Raw genomic sequence first — 16222 nt, forward strand, 5'->3', positions numbered from 1 at the left:
TGCTTGCTTTTTACTTGTTAGTTCTTCTGGACGAGCCTCCCTGCTTCTCATGCTTGTCGGCTCCAAGTAGGCCAATTTAGTAGATCGGTATCGATCCTCTTCAAGATTAGAGGTTGATGTGGGAAACGATGTTTCTCTTTCTTTTAACCAGAAACCCATAGTGAGAAGTCTATGGCCTTCTTTGATAAAGATGTCTTTAGTTATACGATCCGATGTGTAGATCAGAGCTCTGTCTAGGCGCTTTTCTTCTGGGAATTCGATTAACAGGATGTCTCTCGATTGTATTTTCTTGAATTCCTCAATTGACCCAATGAGTCTCATAATGTTGGTTCTATTAAGGGTCAAGTTGTCTTTGATGTTTAAGATCCTTTCTAGCAAAAAACAAGAGGGAGACCTATTGTCACAGTTCTCGACCAACCTGGGCAACGGAGGAGACCTATTATCGCAAGTATTGACCACCCTAGTTATTCTGATACTGTCTTTTTCTTGTCTGACAGATCTTTCAGTCGGTCTTTGAAGCACCTCCTTCCTTACCCAGGTTCCGTTTCTGTTCTGGTTCCAGGTTTTATACTCTTCTATTGCCAATAGCTCTGGGTCGGGGTCATCTATTGTCATTTTGTCTTGATTCTCGTTTGAGTGACCACTGGCACTTGACAATTTTTGAGCTGGTAAATTTGCTGTTTCAATGATTCTACAGTCTTTTGGGAATCTGAACTTTAGAGTCTTCTTCATAATGGGCCCTTGTTTATTACTTTGGTTCAATTCCTCTTCCAGTTCCTCAGCCTGTTCTCCATCCTCTTCGTCAGAGAATTTAGAGTCAGATTCTCCATAGTCTGGCGGAGTGACCGCCCCATTTGAGCATATTGACTATGAGTCGTCAGAGTAAGTAGACAAATTTAATAAGTTTACATTGCTGTCGTCTTGCTGCCCCTGAACATCAGATAAGTGTGTTGGAGTTTTTTGGCTGTCCATGTCAGAGATCTCTATTACACTTTCATTTGTAGTGTGCTTCTTTGACCCTCTAACAAACATCTCTGGAGTTTCGGGTCTCTGAATGTTTCAGATAACAGTACCTGCATTTGGTTTTGTCCCCTTCTTAATGGGCACTGCCGTTCCCCACGTTTTCTTCACATCAGTTTGTGATGTAACTGGCTGCGTCTTAGCCAGTGTCTTTTTAGTCAATGCTTTTTTTGATTGCTCAAATATTTTCCGGAAAGCTAGTCTCTTCGACTGTGGGGATTTTCGGCTATAAAACAAATCTCCCATACAAGTGTGCTGTATATGGCTCCTAAGAGAAACCACATAATACATTGGGCTGGATGTTTTTTCTAAACTACGGTTTATTAATGTTTGGTGTCTTTTGATATTCTCAGTGGGTTAATGCACCCGATGCAGAGGTCTTAAATCTGTAAAATCTATGTATCTCAGGTTGGAACCATAGCAGGTATAACAACCATTCATCCTCCTGAGGTCCTTAAAATATGGTCGAATAACCCCGGATACGCTGCGGCTTGAGTCATGTAGCGCCTGTAGCAAACATCTTGGCATCTAGTATATTCGACACCTGCACCATAAACCCATTTTTCAGTCTTAACCAAAAGCACAACCAGAGTTAACTTTAAAACCTTACCTTATTTCTTCACCTAAAAAGTGAAGGCATAGGGCGGGGTAGCTATAGGGTGCAGTAGCGGAAGAGAGAACTAGGTGGTAGCAGAGAAGGAGGCAGTAGCAGAAAGAAACTTGTCAGTGAGGGGATAGCAAAAGCTGTAGCAACAGAAACAGTGTTCTAGTGACAGTCATGGGTGTAGCGGCAGGCATGAATAATGACTGTGTGAGGAAGCAATAGCGCGACAAATAGGGAGGCTGGCATCGGAGTCAATAAAAGGGAAATATATATGAAGCTGCATTGCACAAGATTATCATAAAAAGATACAGTCGTTAACAGAGCGCAAGACAGAGAATTTTCGGGGTGCTTATCATAGATTGGAAATAAAAGCAAGTTATGTTCAACCATTTTTCAAGCATTCCAGAGTGAATAGAAAGTGACATCCTATATCTATAAAGCTTTTTGTCTGAGAATCTTTTGATCTTTTTTTCAACTCATTTTTTATGCTTACACTATCCTAAGAAAACATCTGCGACTTTAACAGCTCCTGGGTCAGATGAATAACTCTGGGTCAGAGGGAAATCCTTGACACCCAGGAGCTACTTTCAGCTCCTGCTTCTTGAATCTGAATTTCGACCCCTGCATGGGGATGCAGACATTCATATAACATCGGAAGTAGGCGTTGTGGGGCCAAGTGCGCCAAACCAAGTGTGAGGCCTCATAATTTACATATGATGACATCCCAGTAAGCGAGGATTACCTGCCTATAAACATAGTTCTAGAGTGTATATACGTTTACGTAGATGAGCTATTGTGCAGCACCTAATACCACCTTTGGGAAGTTTCAAAGCACTATGTGGAGGAGGAGAAATCGAGGCACAATAAAACGCTGGTACGAGCAGTATCATTTATTCAGTGTCTAACTAGTGGTACACGAAGCACAGTTTAGTGTGATAACGCGCCTGTTGCAGAGATACATGTATGAAATCTGCGAGTTCCAGGTTTAACTCGCTACTTATTTTTTGGAGTGTGAAATTAGATAAAGCACCACCGACAAGCACAGTTGCTTCATAAGAACCTAGTTTAAATGCACAAAATGTGCTTCAAAATACACATTATCTAAAGCATCGACAAAAGAAGAGCGCACTCTTCTGCCCTGATATCTATCTATCCATCTATCAACCTATTTGCCAGCAATCTATCCAGATGCAGATACATTGACAGATCACGCTTAATTCCCAGAGGTTTCTAAGCGCAGACCCAGGGATCGAACCTGTGTTGCTCCGTGTTGTTTTGCTTCCAAGACGAGCACGTTGCCTCTGAGCTATCCTCGCGAGACAAGCTGTGCTAGATCAATATAGATACGTATAGATAGATAATAGTATAACGCAGGAAAGTAACACGATGCTACCACCACAGGCTACATGTTTAATTGGAGTTTAAAAAAGTGGTCTTGAAAGGTTAGGGGTTTCCTGCCTTTGGCTCTGCTGAGCAGGAAGGGATAAAGCTCAGGTCTGTGATTTATATGCATCTGTATTTTTCCATGTGGGTTCCTCCAGGAATTCTCCACTTGCATCTACTGCAGCTCTGTGACGTCACTGCCTCATTTTACTGTGGGTTTATTTAAAAGGTTTATAAATACATTTCCAGATGTTCCCTGTGATGTGTGACCCTCCCATTGTGTATTACCCCTTTAAGGGGATGTGTCCCTCCCACGTGTATTGCCCTTTTAAGATGGGCCATCACTGTGTCATGGCCCAAGCTAATAAAAGGAGCCCCTGCAGGCAGCGAAGGCACGTGCAGCAGAACGGCTGCAGACTGCAACTATGGAACTCCTGTGTCTGTCTCTCCTTGTGGGCCTGCAGCCTACACTGTGATCACGGTCCTGGCCCTGGCCTGCAGGCCCCAGGCCGTGTGACCACGGTCCTTCAGGTCCATGCTGGTCTGGGCCCCCAGACCAGCCTGGTGCCCTGGGCCCAGCCCATGCACCCAACATCCAGGATGCTCCAGGCATCCCCGGTGCTCCGGCACCAAGGCTGTTCCCCACAGCCTCTCAGGGCACTGCCCTGCAGCAACCAGTAAGTCTAGGTGACCCCGGCATAACAGCATGGTACACGGCCCCCCAGCACCAATGTGGCCGGCCGCGTGACCGCCGCCAGCCCCACAACATTGGCAACGAGTGTAAAAGAGCCCCTGTGATGCCTCTACCCCGTCCCCGTCCCTCCATTGGTGTTTTCTCCCTCTTGGTGGGAGGGGAGGGAGAAGGGAGGCCACCGCCATGGAGAAGTGAGGGATGCCCCAGCATGACCTCTCCCCGGCCGTGGCCCTCTGTAAGGAGGGAGAGGGCGCTCGTGTGGCCGGGATCGAATCATGCCTGCAAACCCCCTTGCCACAACAACCCCAAAGCAGAAGAGTCAAGTTGCCTCCTCCCCAGGGGAGAAGAAACGGAGCGGCCACAGCCGCGGGTAATATGTTATCTCCCGCCGGGGGAGGTAACACATTACATTGTGTCTGCCCCGCCCCCCCGCGGCATTCCCGCAAGAATCAGAACTGTGTGCTCCCCCACCCCAGGCAGAAGCAATGAGCGCCCGCTGCCGCGACCCTAAGAAGGATGGCGCTGTCCCCCCCCACTGGAAGGGTGAAGAGGCAGCCTTCGCCCTGGGTCCTCCCTGGCCATGGCCCTCTGCGAGGGGGTGCTTGTGCGGCCAGGGGAGGACCACGGGCTTGCACCCCCAGTGGCATCTGGCAGGTCTAGCGGAAGACCCTCTGAAAAGCCTGGGCCGCACAGTGGTTATAAAAGAAAATACGCATGCTTCATGCCAGGGCTGTTAAAAAGGGAGCAGGTGGCCCTAGCCCGGGCCACAAAAGAATATGCCCTAACAAAGATCCGGGCCGTCCGGTGGTAGTAAGGTATGCCGCTCCAGGTCGGAGCAAGGAAAATAAACAGGGCGCCCCAAACAGTAAACCCCTGGGTGCCACTGGCGGTATGTGTGCATGAGCTTTATGGGAGCAGAGTAAAGAGGCAAGTAAAGCACTCCATGCAGGTGCTCCCTGCATGTCCCCAGGAAGGGCAGCATACCCAGGGACACTCCTGAGGGCTGGCAATGATCCCAGGGCCAAAGGCAGTGAAGACGAAAATGCTCCAAGACAGCACAGGCAACAAATGTGCTCCTGAGTAAAGCTGTCAGGCCCTGGCGCAAACGGCAGTAAAACGGCCATTTGTGCTCCATGTCTCCATGCAAGTGGCCCAATACCTGGCCACGGAAGTCAACCTGCCTACCCGGTAGGCACACTGGACCACCACAGTCAGTCTGCCTGCCCTTTAGGTGGACCCAACACTGAGACACACAGTTGGCCCTACGCGTTTCCCTGACTGCCTGCCAGGAATGACACCCAGACTACCTGTCACTAATGTCACCCTGCATGCCATGCCATCGAAGGACCAGGCCAACGTGGGTTTGGGGGAGATACCGGCAGGTCCCCTGGGTTCAGCCAACAACTTGTGCCGACCAAGCCATGCAGCCCTGGTCCCCAAAGCCAAGGAGCCGTGCAGCGGGCAAGAGATGGTTTGCAGCTCATCATGAGTGCTTGTGCACCCTCCTGCGTTCCTGGAGGAAAGAGGCACTCTTGACTGGGGGAATATCGCTGAGGAAGAGGAGAGTGATGTCCTGTCACCCCGTGCCCTGTCAACATCACATGGAGCAGCCTGGACGCCCCGTGATCTGTGTCTCGCTGCCCTGCCCATAACATAAAGGGCCTATGCCGATGTGGCCCCTGGTACCCGCCCGGTGCTGCTTTGCCTGCCGTTGAACTGTACCTTCAATGGACCTGGACCCGGGAAGTGACTCCTGAACAGACACTGATGCAAAACGAACTAGTCTCTTGCAGTCCTGCAATTGATTAAAGAGGACTCAGTAAACATGTGCGTTTTGATGCTGTGAACCTGCATAGTAGCTACATGCTTAAAGTGGTCTCAGTAAAGAACAGTAATGTGAAGCTGTGATCCCGCAGTTAATAGATGTGCATGTCGTGCCAACCATGGCGTCTTTTCAGTGGTTACAGTTCAGAACCCCAGGTTAATAAAGGGTTTTGTAGATGGTGGTAGAACTGCCTAGATTCCATCGGCAGTTCACCGACCACGACCATCACCTGCTGAGTGTGTTTAGAATGGGTTAGTATGTGTTATGTTGGTAACTACCTGAGTAGCTATGTATGTGTCAGTGGCATATCCTATTATCTGTCTACCCCACAATTTCCAAGTGATAAGTATTTGTCGTTCTGCAACGGGGGGGGGATTATGTATGTCTCAGCACTGTTTGTTTTCTTCCTTATGAAAAAGGAGGAGTGTTATGTGTGATCCTCCCATTGTGTATTACGCCTTTAAGGGGATGTGTCCCTCCCACGTGTATTGCCCTTTTAAGATGGCCCAAGCTAATAAAAGGAGCCCCTGCAGGCACGTGCAGCAGAACGACTGCAGACTCCAACTATGGAACTCCTGTGTCCGTCTCTTATTGCGACCACAGCCCTGCAGGTCCTTGCTGGTCTGGGCCCCCCAGACCAGCCTGCTGCCCTGGGTCCAGCCCAGGCACCCACCATCCAGGATGCTCCAAGCATCCCTGGTGCTCCGCACCCAGGCTGTTCCCCACAGCCTCTCAGGGCCCTGCCCTGAAGCAACCAGTAGGCCCGGGTGACCCCGGCATAACAGCATGGATGAGGCCGGCCGCGTGACCGCGGCCGGCCCCACAACATTCCCTTCAATGTGCACCTTCCAAGGCGGCATTCCATTGTTCTGAGAAAGCAGCACTTCACGACTGGCATCCGCTGCCACTGTCTCTCAAACGTCACCACTCTGCCCTTCTGCTGGCATCGTACTCTACAAACGGTGAGGGTCTCCGAGACACCTCTTGCAGAATTCTCACGATGCAGACTAATATATGCATATGACTTTGGGATTTAATCAAAAACTTAAAAAAAAGAGATTATAAATGTGCCATTTTTTTTTAAAATTGATGGGAACAAATAATCTTTGTCTCCCCCGCTGCCCTCGCTCTTGGCATACAGACTTATTCTGCAGGCTGCACTTTATTTTCGTGCTGCATGAATCAAAAGTAGCATCTGAAGGGGGGCGGGGCTACCCTTTGCGCCACGCCTATCTGATAGCCGTGGGCAGGGCGACTGGGTAGGCATGGGTCCTGACTGCCGAAGATCAGCTCCATCATTCTGCCATGGGTATGCAGAATACATACATGCCAACCCTCCCCATTTAGGCAGGAGACTCCCGATTTTCCAGTGAAAAATATTGTCATTTTTTCACATTTTTACGCCGAAAATAAATCTTTTCCCAATGCATTCCTATGGCAAAAACGTTGTCTCCTGATTTTTCGGACGAAATCTCCCTCCCAGGTGGGTCGGAATGTTGGCATGTATGAGAATATCATACAGCACCGGATCTGCAGCCATTAGCCCCGGGAAACCATTACTTTGAGAATAAATCATTATATATATATATATATATATATATATATATATATATATATATATATATATATATATATATAGTCACTTACACCAGACCACAGTCTGTCTGTATAGTAGCTGCAAAGCAGTTACTGCGTCTAAGACATCAACAGGCTTCCCCATGTCATCGCAAAACTAAGACACCAACCACAGGCTTCCCCGTGTCATTGCAAAACTAAGACACCAACCAAAGGCTTCCTGTGTCATTGCAAAACTAAGACACCGCCAACAGCAGGCTGCACCGTGTCATTGCAAAACTAAGACACCACCAACAACAGGCTGCCCCGTGTCATTGCAAAACAAAGACACCAACCACAGGCTGCCCTGTGTCATTGCAAAACTAAGACACCACCAACAACAGGCTGCCCCATGTCATTGCAAAACTAAGACACCACCAACAACAGGCTGCCCCGTGTCATTGCAATACTAAGACACCACCAAAAACAGGCTGCCCCGTGTCATTGCAAAACTAAGACACCAACCACAGGCTTCCTGTGTCATTGCAAAACTAAGACACCACCAACAACAGGCTGCCCCGTGTCATTGCAAAACTAAGACAGCACCAACAACAGGCTTCCTGTGTCATTGCAAAACTAAGACACCACCAACAACAGGCTTCCTGTGTCATTGCAAAACTAAGACACCACCAACAACAGGCTGCCCGTGTCATTGCAAAACTAAGACACCAACAACAACAGGCTGCCCCGTGTCATTGCAAAACTAAGACACCACCAACAACAGGCTGCCCCATGTCATTGCAAAACTAAGACACCACCAACAACAGGCTTCCTGTGTCATTGCAAAACTAAGATACCACCAACAACAGGCTGCCCCGTGTCATTGCAAAACTAAGACACCACCAACAACAGGCTGGCCTGTGTCATTGCAAAACTAAGACACCACCAACAACAGGCTGCCCCGTGTCATTGCAAAACTAGGACACCAACAACAACAGGTTGCCCCATGTCATCGCAAAACCCAACCACAGGCTTCCTGTGTCATTGCAAAACTAAGACACCATCAACAACAGGCTGCCCGTGTCATTGCAAAACTAAAACACCAACAACAGGCTGCCCTGTGTCATTGCAAAACTAAAACACCAACAACAGGCTGCCCTGTGTCATTGCAAAACTAGGACACCAACAACAGGCTGCCCTGTGTCATTGCAAAACTAAGACATCAACAACAGCAAGCTGCCCGTGTCATTGCAAAACTAAGACATCAACAACAGCAAGCTGCCCCGTGTCATTGCAAAACTAAAACACCAACAACACTCTGCCCCTGTCATTGCAAAACTAAGATACCAACAACAGGTTGCCCCATGGCATCGCAAAACCCAACCACAGGCTTCCTGTGTCATTGCAAAACTAAGACACCATCAACAACAGCCTGCCTCGTGTCATTGCAAAACTTAGACACCATCAACAACAGGCTGCCCCGTGTCATTGCAAAACTAAAACACCAACAACAGGCTGCCCTGTGTCATTGCAAAACTAAAACACCAACAACAGGCTGCCCTGTGTCATTGCAAAACTAAGACACCAACAACAGCAGGCTGCCCTGTGTCATTGCAAAACTAAGACACCGACAACAGGCTGCACCGTGTCATTGCAAAACTAAAACACCAACAACAGGCTGTACCGTGTCATTGCAAAACTAAGACACCAACAACAACACGCTGCCCCTGTCATTGCAAAACTAAGATACCAACAACAGGCTGCTCCGTGTCATTGCAAAACTTAAACGCGCTTTTCCAGATATTGCAAAAAGGCTCCTCTTGCCAATATAACAACAAAGGGGTGAGAACGATCTAACTTAATGGACGCTAAAAGAAATGCATCCAAAATCCATTGCATGAGCTGGATCGCATGCACTCACCTGATGCCGCCTGTAGCGTCCCCTAAAGGGCAGTGCCTAGTTCCCGTCCAGGAAACGGACCATAGCAACGGCCCACCCACTCTTCTTCACGTGTCTTCTGACGTAATCCTTGTGATTTACGTGAGCAATTGTAGCGAGTGGGAAGTGTGGAGGCTTCGGCTGCTTGTGCAAGAGCAACCGGAATCTGCCTGCTTTCGGCTTGCAGCCAGGGGTTAAGTTGGGCAACCATGTTCATCTTTTCAACGTGAAAGGTATTGGGGGGCAACAAAAAGAACAGTTCAGGGACAGTGGATTCTGGTGCCTACCTGATCAAAGGCAGTGGTGGAAATGGAAAAAAGTGGCGGGGGAATCCCACAAAGGGAGGAGGAGGGGGGGGGGGGCAGTTCCCGAGGTGGTAGGGTTTAGGGGGGCGGAGCTTGCAATTGTCCTCCGATCAAAGGCGATATCCGAAATAATAGTTTTAAACGGCGCTATTTCTTTCATGCTGCTTCTTTTCCAAACAATATATTAATTCCACTTTAAACCACTTCCATGGCACTGGTGATGAGTTACTTCACTGTGCGGATAATAGTTTTGATCAGTGTTGCTGAGTAAATATTGTTTAAACTGTACAATTTGCATCCCATTTTATGAACCCCCCCACTTGGGTACTATTGAAACGGTGTTTTCTGTTCGCCATAAGCAACGTTTACTTTTACTTGAAGCACACCAGGCACAGCTCCTGCAGCTCCCCTCTGAAAGCAGTTGGGTGGCTGCATCGAGTGTTATAGTTTCAATGTTAATAGGGGTATTTACTCATGCAATGTTTTTCGGATACCTGTATATTTATTTATGCAATGTTGGTCGGATACCGGTATCTGATAAAAATTGCATAAATAGATAAATAATCCAGGTCCATGTATCCGTCGAACATTGCCTAAATAAATACATTAACCGGATGTGGCTGAGGACTGTAACTTCCTCTGGTGACCCCTTGCATGGGGTCACCAGAGAAAGGTAAAGATTGCTTGCAGGCACTTTTAAAAAAAAAAATGTTTTTTCCCCCCAGCGCAGAGCATGGGTTTGGGGTGGCTGACTCTGGCCGAATCCTGAGATCCAGGTGCCAGATCTGGTGCCAGATCTCGGATCCGGCGAGAGTCGGCCCAATCGCCAGCGCTGATCAAAGGAGGCTAATAGGGTAATTTAATGTTTGATGAGAGTGTGTTTGGGATGGGTGGTTTTAGAGGGGGTCAGCTGGGGCTATCTGCATGTGGTTTGGGGAGAGGCATATGGGCTTCTTGGTGTGGGTCTGCAAGGGGAGGAATCTTGCTGTGTGTAGGGAGGATGGGGCATTATGGTATTGGTCTAGAGCAGCAGTATTCAAACTGGGGCGCGGCCCCATCCCTGGGGGCTCTCGAGAGACCAGCATGAAATGTAAAAAAAAAATATATAAGAAATGGGCAGGGGCGGCTCAGCATGACACTGTCTCAGGCACCAATGAAAAAGTGGGCCGCAGTTGTAAATGGATATTCATTAACAGACTGTTTGAATAGTACCCAAGGGGGTGCTTTGTGTTAAAATGTAAGTACATAGCGATATTTATAGAATATTTATTCAGCAACAATGGCCAAAATTACTAACTGAGTAGGGAAGTAACTCATCAAACTGGCCCACATTGGCCAAAAGGATGGTCCATTTTGATTGGCCCACACTAGCATTTAGTATTTTTGGTACAGGCATTGCCTATGCTATGATATGATATATTTTATTTGTATTGCGCTCGTACACAGGTGTTTCAGAGCGCGATCAGGCAAACGGAAGGGGTACAGGCCAGCCAGTAGGCCAGTCCGAGCCTGGCGGCTCATCCTTAATGGCGAGGGGGTGCCCACCCAGTGGCCCCTCACCCATTATGGAGGAGCTAAGGAGCCAGCCCAGTAAAACAATGAGCACTCCCTCAGCTGCTTTTTCCAGCTGAGGGAGTGCTCCTGGGCTGGCTGAACTGTCGGAAGCGAAACCCTATTTCCCTTTGACAGTTCAGTTCATTCTCCAGCTGCACATGCTCACTGAGCCATGCAAGGCTGGGGCATTTTGCTTCACCAGCATTGCATAGCTCATTAGAAATGCTGGCTGGGGCACTGCATGTCTGTATGTGCGAGGGGGAGCTCCTGCGCCTCCTCGCACATACGGACAGAGCAGCCTGGAGCAGGGTGTTTCAGCACCCACATGCAAGTCAATGCAGAAGGTACGTTTATGTTCATTTATTTTATTGAATCATGTGTATGGATGCATGAATGCTTGTGTTATGTGTGAGTGTATGGTGATGGATGCTCGTGTGAATGATAGAGTGATTGCTGTATGAATGTGTGTGTGTTTGTTTGTTTTGGTCCCTTGAGCTGATTTTGGCAAGTGGTGGATAGAGGGGGGAAGGAGGGTTGTACAACAGAGGCATTTTAAAAATGCCTAAATGCCTTTGTTGCACAATTCCCCTACCCACCTGCCAAATCAGCTCTCCCTCTGAGGTGCTGTGGAGCCCAGGGGACAGGGATGGTATTTTTCTACTGGATTTCTTTCATAGATGTCCAGTCAAAATACGATGCATTCCCCCTTCGCACCCCAGCGCCTTGCATACACACATAACCATGTTGATTATGTTAGGTCTAGTGGGGCCCAGGGGACAGGGATGGTATATTTTGCTGGACATCTATCATAGATGTCCAGTAAAACATGTCATGCCTGCCCCCTGCCCCCCCCCCCCAGCAGCAATTGCAAACTGTTTGGATATTTACCCATTTTCTTTTAAAGAATGCTCTACAATGCAACATTTTAACCCATTATTTTATAAAAAAAAATTCAAACCCCCCGAACCCTCCTTGATTGGTTCGGACTCCCTCACTGCACTCGGTCGCTATGGCATTTTGAGGGAAATAGTTATGCCCCTCCACTTCAAAAATTCACCAGCCGCCACTGGCTCTCGGACTGTGTTGGGAACGGGATGGGGAGCCCAGGGACTGTGGTGGGAGCAGGATGGGCGGGAACCTTGGGATAGTGGTGGGAGCAGGGTGGGGAGAGCCCAGGGTGTGTGATGGTGTGGGGAGAGCCCAGGGACTGGGTAGGAGTGGGATGAGAGAGCCCAGCCACTGTGATGGGAGCAGTTGGGGGAGCCCAGGGACTATACTGGGAGTAGGGTGCAGTGACGGTGCGCAATACATTCTGTCCATTTGGCATTTTTTTGGGGGCCTGGCGTGCCCAAATTTTGCTCAGGAGGGCCCAGGCTAAACATTTGTGAAGACCACTGGCCTAGTGGATTTACAATGTGAGGCAACTTCTTTGATTGGCATGCTCGTCATATTTCGCAGCTATCGTTATAAAAAAAAAAGAACATCAACACAGAGGGACAGGGGGGCCCCGAACAATTTATCATTTGCTCAGGGGCCTTGAAGACCACTGGTCTGGAGGGAGGGATGGGGCATCTTGGTGGGGTCTGAATGGTTGGATAGGGGCACGCTGCTGTATGTCTGGGGGAAGTGATAGGGGCACATTGGTGTGGGTCTGGGGGAAGTGATAGGGGCACATTGGTGTGGGTCTGGGGGAAGTGATATGGGCACATTGGTGTGGGTCTGGGGGAAGTGATAGGGGCACATTGGTGTGGGTCTAGTGGAAGTGATAGGGGCACATTGGTGTGGGTCTGGGGGAGTGATAGGGGCACATTGGTGTGGGTCTGGGGGGTGATAAGGGCACATTGATGTGGGCCTGGGGGAGTCATAAGGGCACATTGGTGCGGGTCTGGGGGAGGGATAAGGGCACATTGGTGTGGGTCTGGGGGAGGGATAGGGGCACATTGATATGGGTCTGGAGGGAGGAATGGGGCACATTGGTGTGGGTCTGGGGAGAGATGGGGCACAGTGGGTCTGGAGGGCGGGATGGGTCATCTAGGTGTGAGTCTAGAGGGTAGGATGGGCATCTTTGTGGGGTCTGCAATGAAGGAATGGGGCAAATTGGTGTTGGTCTGTAACAGGTATGTTTCATTTGTTGGTCTAGAGTGAGACATGGGTCATCTAGGTGTGGGATGGGGCATCTTGGTGTGGGTCTGGAGGGAGGGGATGGGGCACATTGTTGTGGGTTTGATGGGAGGGATGGGGGACATTGGTCTGTCTGGGAGAGGGATGGGGGATGGTTCATCCCACTCTTGTTTCGTCTGCTTGCACCCCTCTTGTGCCCGCCCTTAGTGTCCCCCCTTACCTTTGTTCCCCCTCAACTCCTCCTCTTTTTCTCCCCTCCGTCCCCCTCTGCATCCTCTATGGTGCTCTCTGTCTCTCTTATCATTTCTAATTGCTTCTCAATTGACTATCCTATCCCTCTCACTAAGTCTGGGAGGAAGAAGTTCAAACAGGATATCCTGCTCTGCAACCCAGGCCTCGTCATCGTTGATACCTAGAGCAGTGCTTCCTCCGGACAGACCGTAACTGATGAAAGGTACCCCTTTAAGTATACAGGTACCCCTTAATCACGCTCACACCAGATTAATGTTCACCTATCTAGGGAATTCAGGCCAAGAGTTTTCATCTTGCAAGGATAACAACTTTTTAATCTGTACAGAAATGAGGATAGGGGGGCAAAGAACTCTGCTCACCGACCGGCATTGAGTCCCTCTCCCGTGGCTGGCTTCTCCAGACTGGTGCCAAGCAAGAGCTTTATATACTGTTTGACTTGGTCACTGGATCCTGGCATGGCTCACCCAAAACTTTCCTTCTTCCCTTACAAGGCGTGCTGCAGTCTTCCTTCTTGCACGGCTGGGTTTCAGTTTGGGACATACTACTTAGCATATTACTAACTATGCAAGAATACATTGTAGCTCCTGTTTATCATCATTTGGCTATATTATGAACATTTATATATAAACACATTTTCCCGCCATACTCTCCAAACTTCATTAATTATTCTCATATTTTATCTGGACCAGTAATTCCGCTTAAAAGCCTTGTTTTTCCATAAAGTTGTATGTCGTGCATTAAGCATGTACCCTCCTATTCTTAGTATAGTTGGGCTTTTGATGGAGAGGAAAGAGCTGCTCAGCCACTTTGTGTGCTCTTCCAGAGGTAGCCAACACTACAGTAATGCATGTAGTCTGTTTGTAGCACAGGCTGCATTCCTTTTGGCACAGAGCATTCTGCTCTTTACAGTGCTCTGAGAAAAAATAAATACAATGTAACATTTTTACTAATTAATTCAGCTAATGGTTATTTGCACCGTATATTTAAATACTAACTATCTTCATTTAGAGCCTGGCCACGCCTGTGTGTATAGTTGCATAAAAAAGCGTTCTCAGTCCTATAGTGCTTAGAGAAGTCTTGCCCAATTGAAAAGCGCTTGGTGGGGGTGCAGAAAGGCGCTAGCCGAGGCGCTAGCTCCTCCCAAACACCGACATCCTCTTAGTCGTTCCCTCGCCAGACCTATGGACTCAACATATGGTCTCTGTGCTCTCTCCTTTTCCTCCTCTCCCATTAATGGTGGCAGCCAGTGGGAGACCCTCTTGGCCCCCTTCCACTCCTCTAAGACCATCATTAATGTTTACCTAAATGGCACCATCTTGGTCCAAAGCCCTCAGGCCAACCTCCTCCTCTTTGATAGATGCTTCCCGCGCCTCATCAACTTCTTTTCTTCTCTGCTTGTCCCTTCTTTCCCCTTTCTGGCTCCTCCGCCTCCCTCCTCTGCCACCTCTCTGGTGCCTTCATCCTCCTCCTTGGCTATCTTGCCCTCTCTTCCTTCCTCCACTGCCCACCCTCGGGCTCCTTCCGCAGGGCGTACCTCTGACCTGTACCCCTCCATGGAAGTCTTTCAAGGGTGGCAACCTTCTCCACATTGCCACTCTCGCTCAGCTGTCAAACACTCCTCTGACATCTGCTGTCTCCTGAAATAACTCGACCTTGATGTTCTTGGTCTTACAGATACGTGGTTCACGGCCAAATCTGTTGAGTTTTGACACTCTCCTCCCTGATGGCTCCAAGATTCTCTCCATGCCCAGATCCAACCGTCCTGCTGGGGGTGTAACCTTGTTCTTCCCAGAGTAGATCCCTGCATCTATCATTCCTATGCAGGTCTACTCCTCATTTGAATGCCTGGTCTGCAGGCTCTCCCTCTCTCTCCTGGCCACTCTCTTACTGTGGCTACTATCTACAGGCCGCCTGGCCAGGTAACCTCCTTCCTCTCTGAGTGGGTAGACCACTTCTCCTCCCTCCTGGCCTCGACCACTCAACTCCTCCTCTGAGACCTTAACATCCACCTGGATGCTTCCTGTCCCTCCTCTGGACTCTTTTGTAACATCTGTGATTCTCTTTCCATCTCTATTCTTCTCTCTGGCCCAACTCACTGGGCAGGGCACACCCTGGACGTTCTGATCTCCTCAGACCTTCGACTCTCTATCCCACTCACCACTCTTCTCTCCTGGAGTGACCACTTTCTCCTCTCATCTCTCTCTTTCCACCCCTCAGGCCGAGCCAACCCCTGCACTGCCACCTACCTTCTCGCTCATTCGACCCATGAAGCATGTGTCAGCTGAGGCTTTCGCCGCCACTTTCTCTTCCCCCTCCTGCACCTCTGGCTGACTCACATCCTGACACAGACCTTTCCAACCTCCATTCTTCTATATCGGATACTCTTGATGTACTTGCCCCTGCCGTGAGATCTGCTGGAAGCCCAAAGCGAAGTGCAACTCTTGGTACGACTCGGACGTGGCTGAGAGGAAATGGAGGGCATCTTGTGCACCCTCTGACAAACTGGCCGGCACCTGCTCCAAAGGCACTACCGACTCTGTCCACACTAAGAAGAGAACTCACATCCAAGCCCGCGTCTGCGGAATTTAACAACTCGGCCAAACTCTTCAATATCTGCAAGGAGCTGGCCAATCCTGCTACAGTCTCTACCTCTCCTGTCCCTTCCCAGACCCTCTGCACGGCCCTGGCTTCACATTTTATCTCTAAAACCCAGGACATCCTGTCCACCCTCTCTCCATCTCCTCCTCCTTCCTCTACCTCTGGCCTTCCTGCGGCCACTTCGCCTCCTCCCTTCTCTTCCTTTCCTTTGTTCACCTCTGACAAGGTTTCTAGACAAGTGCAATCTATGAAAGTCTCATCAAAACAGGTTCTTCCCTGTTCATCCAAAACCATCAAGGACCACATTGACACTCTCGCTCCAGCCTTGGCCGACTTCTGTAACCACTCTTTCACCACTGGGACCTTTTCCCCT

The 16222-nt window shown here is 49.1% G+C and overlaps 1 protein-coding gene across 3 annotated transcripts in view; it reads right to left on the reverse strand.

Annotated features, from left to right (window-relative positions):
- KHK (ketohexokinase) overlaps positions 1–9075 on the reverse strand; it is a 222592-nt gene extending 213517 nt beyond the window's left edge. For 2 of the 3 annotated variants that reach the window (XM_069605518.1, XM_069605516.1), the window contains exon 1: positions 9002–9070. The gene's annotated coding sequence lies outside the window, so the exon portion shown is untranslated. Of the gene's footprint in view, positions 1–9001 lie in introns of all 3 variants that reach the window. The other variant, XM_069605519.1, reaches the window with a different exon arrangement.
- Positions 9076–16222: the final 7147 nt, after the last annotated feature.

Source organism: Ambystoma mexicanum, chromosome 4p, assembly GCF_040938575.1.
Source record: "Ambystoma mexicanum isolate Mex_15411 chromosome 4p, UKY_AmexF1_1, whole genome shotgun sequence".
Classification (NCBI taxonomy): domain Eukaryota; kingdom Metazoa; phylum Chordata; class Amphibia; order Caudata; family Ambystomatidae; genus Ambystoma; species Ambystoma mexicanum.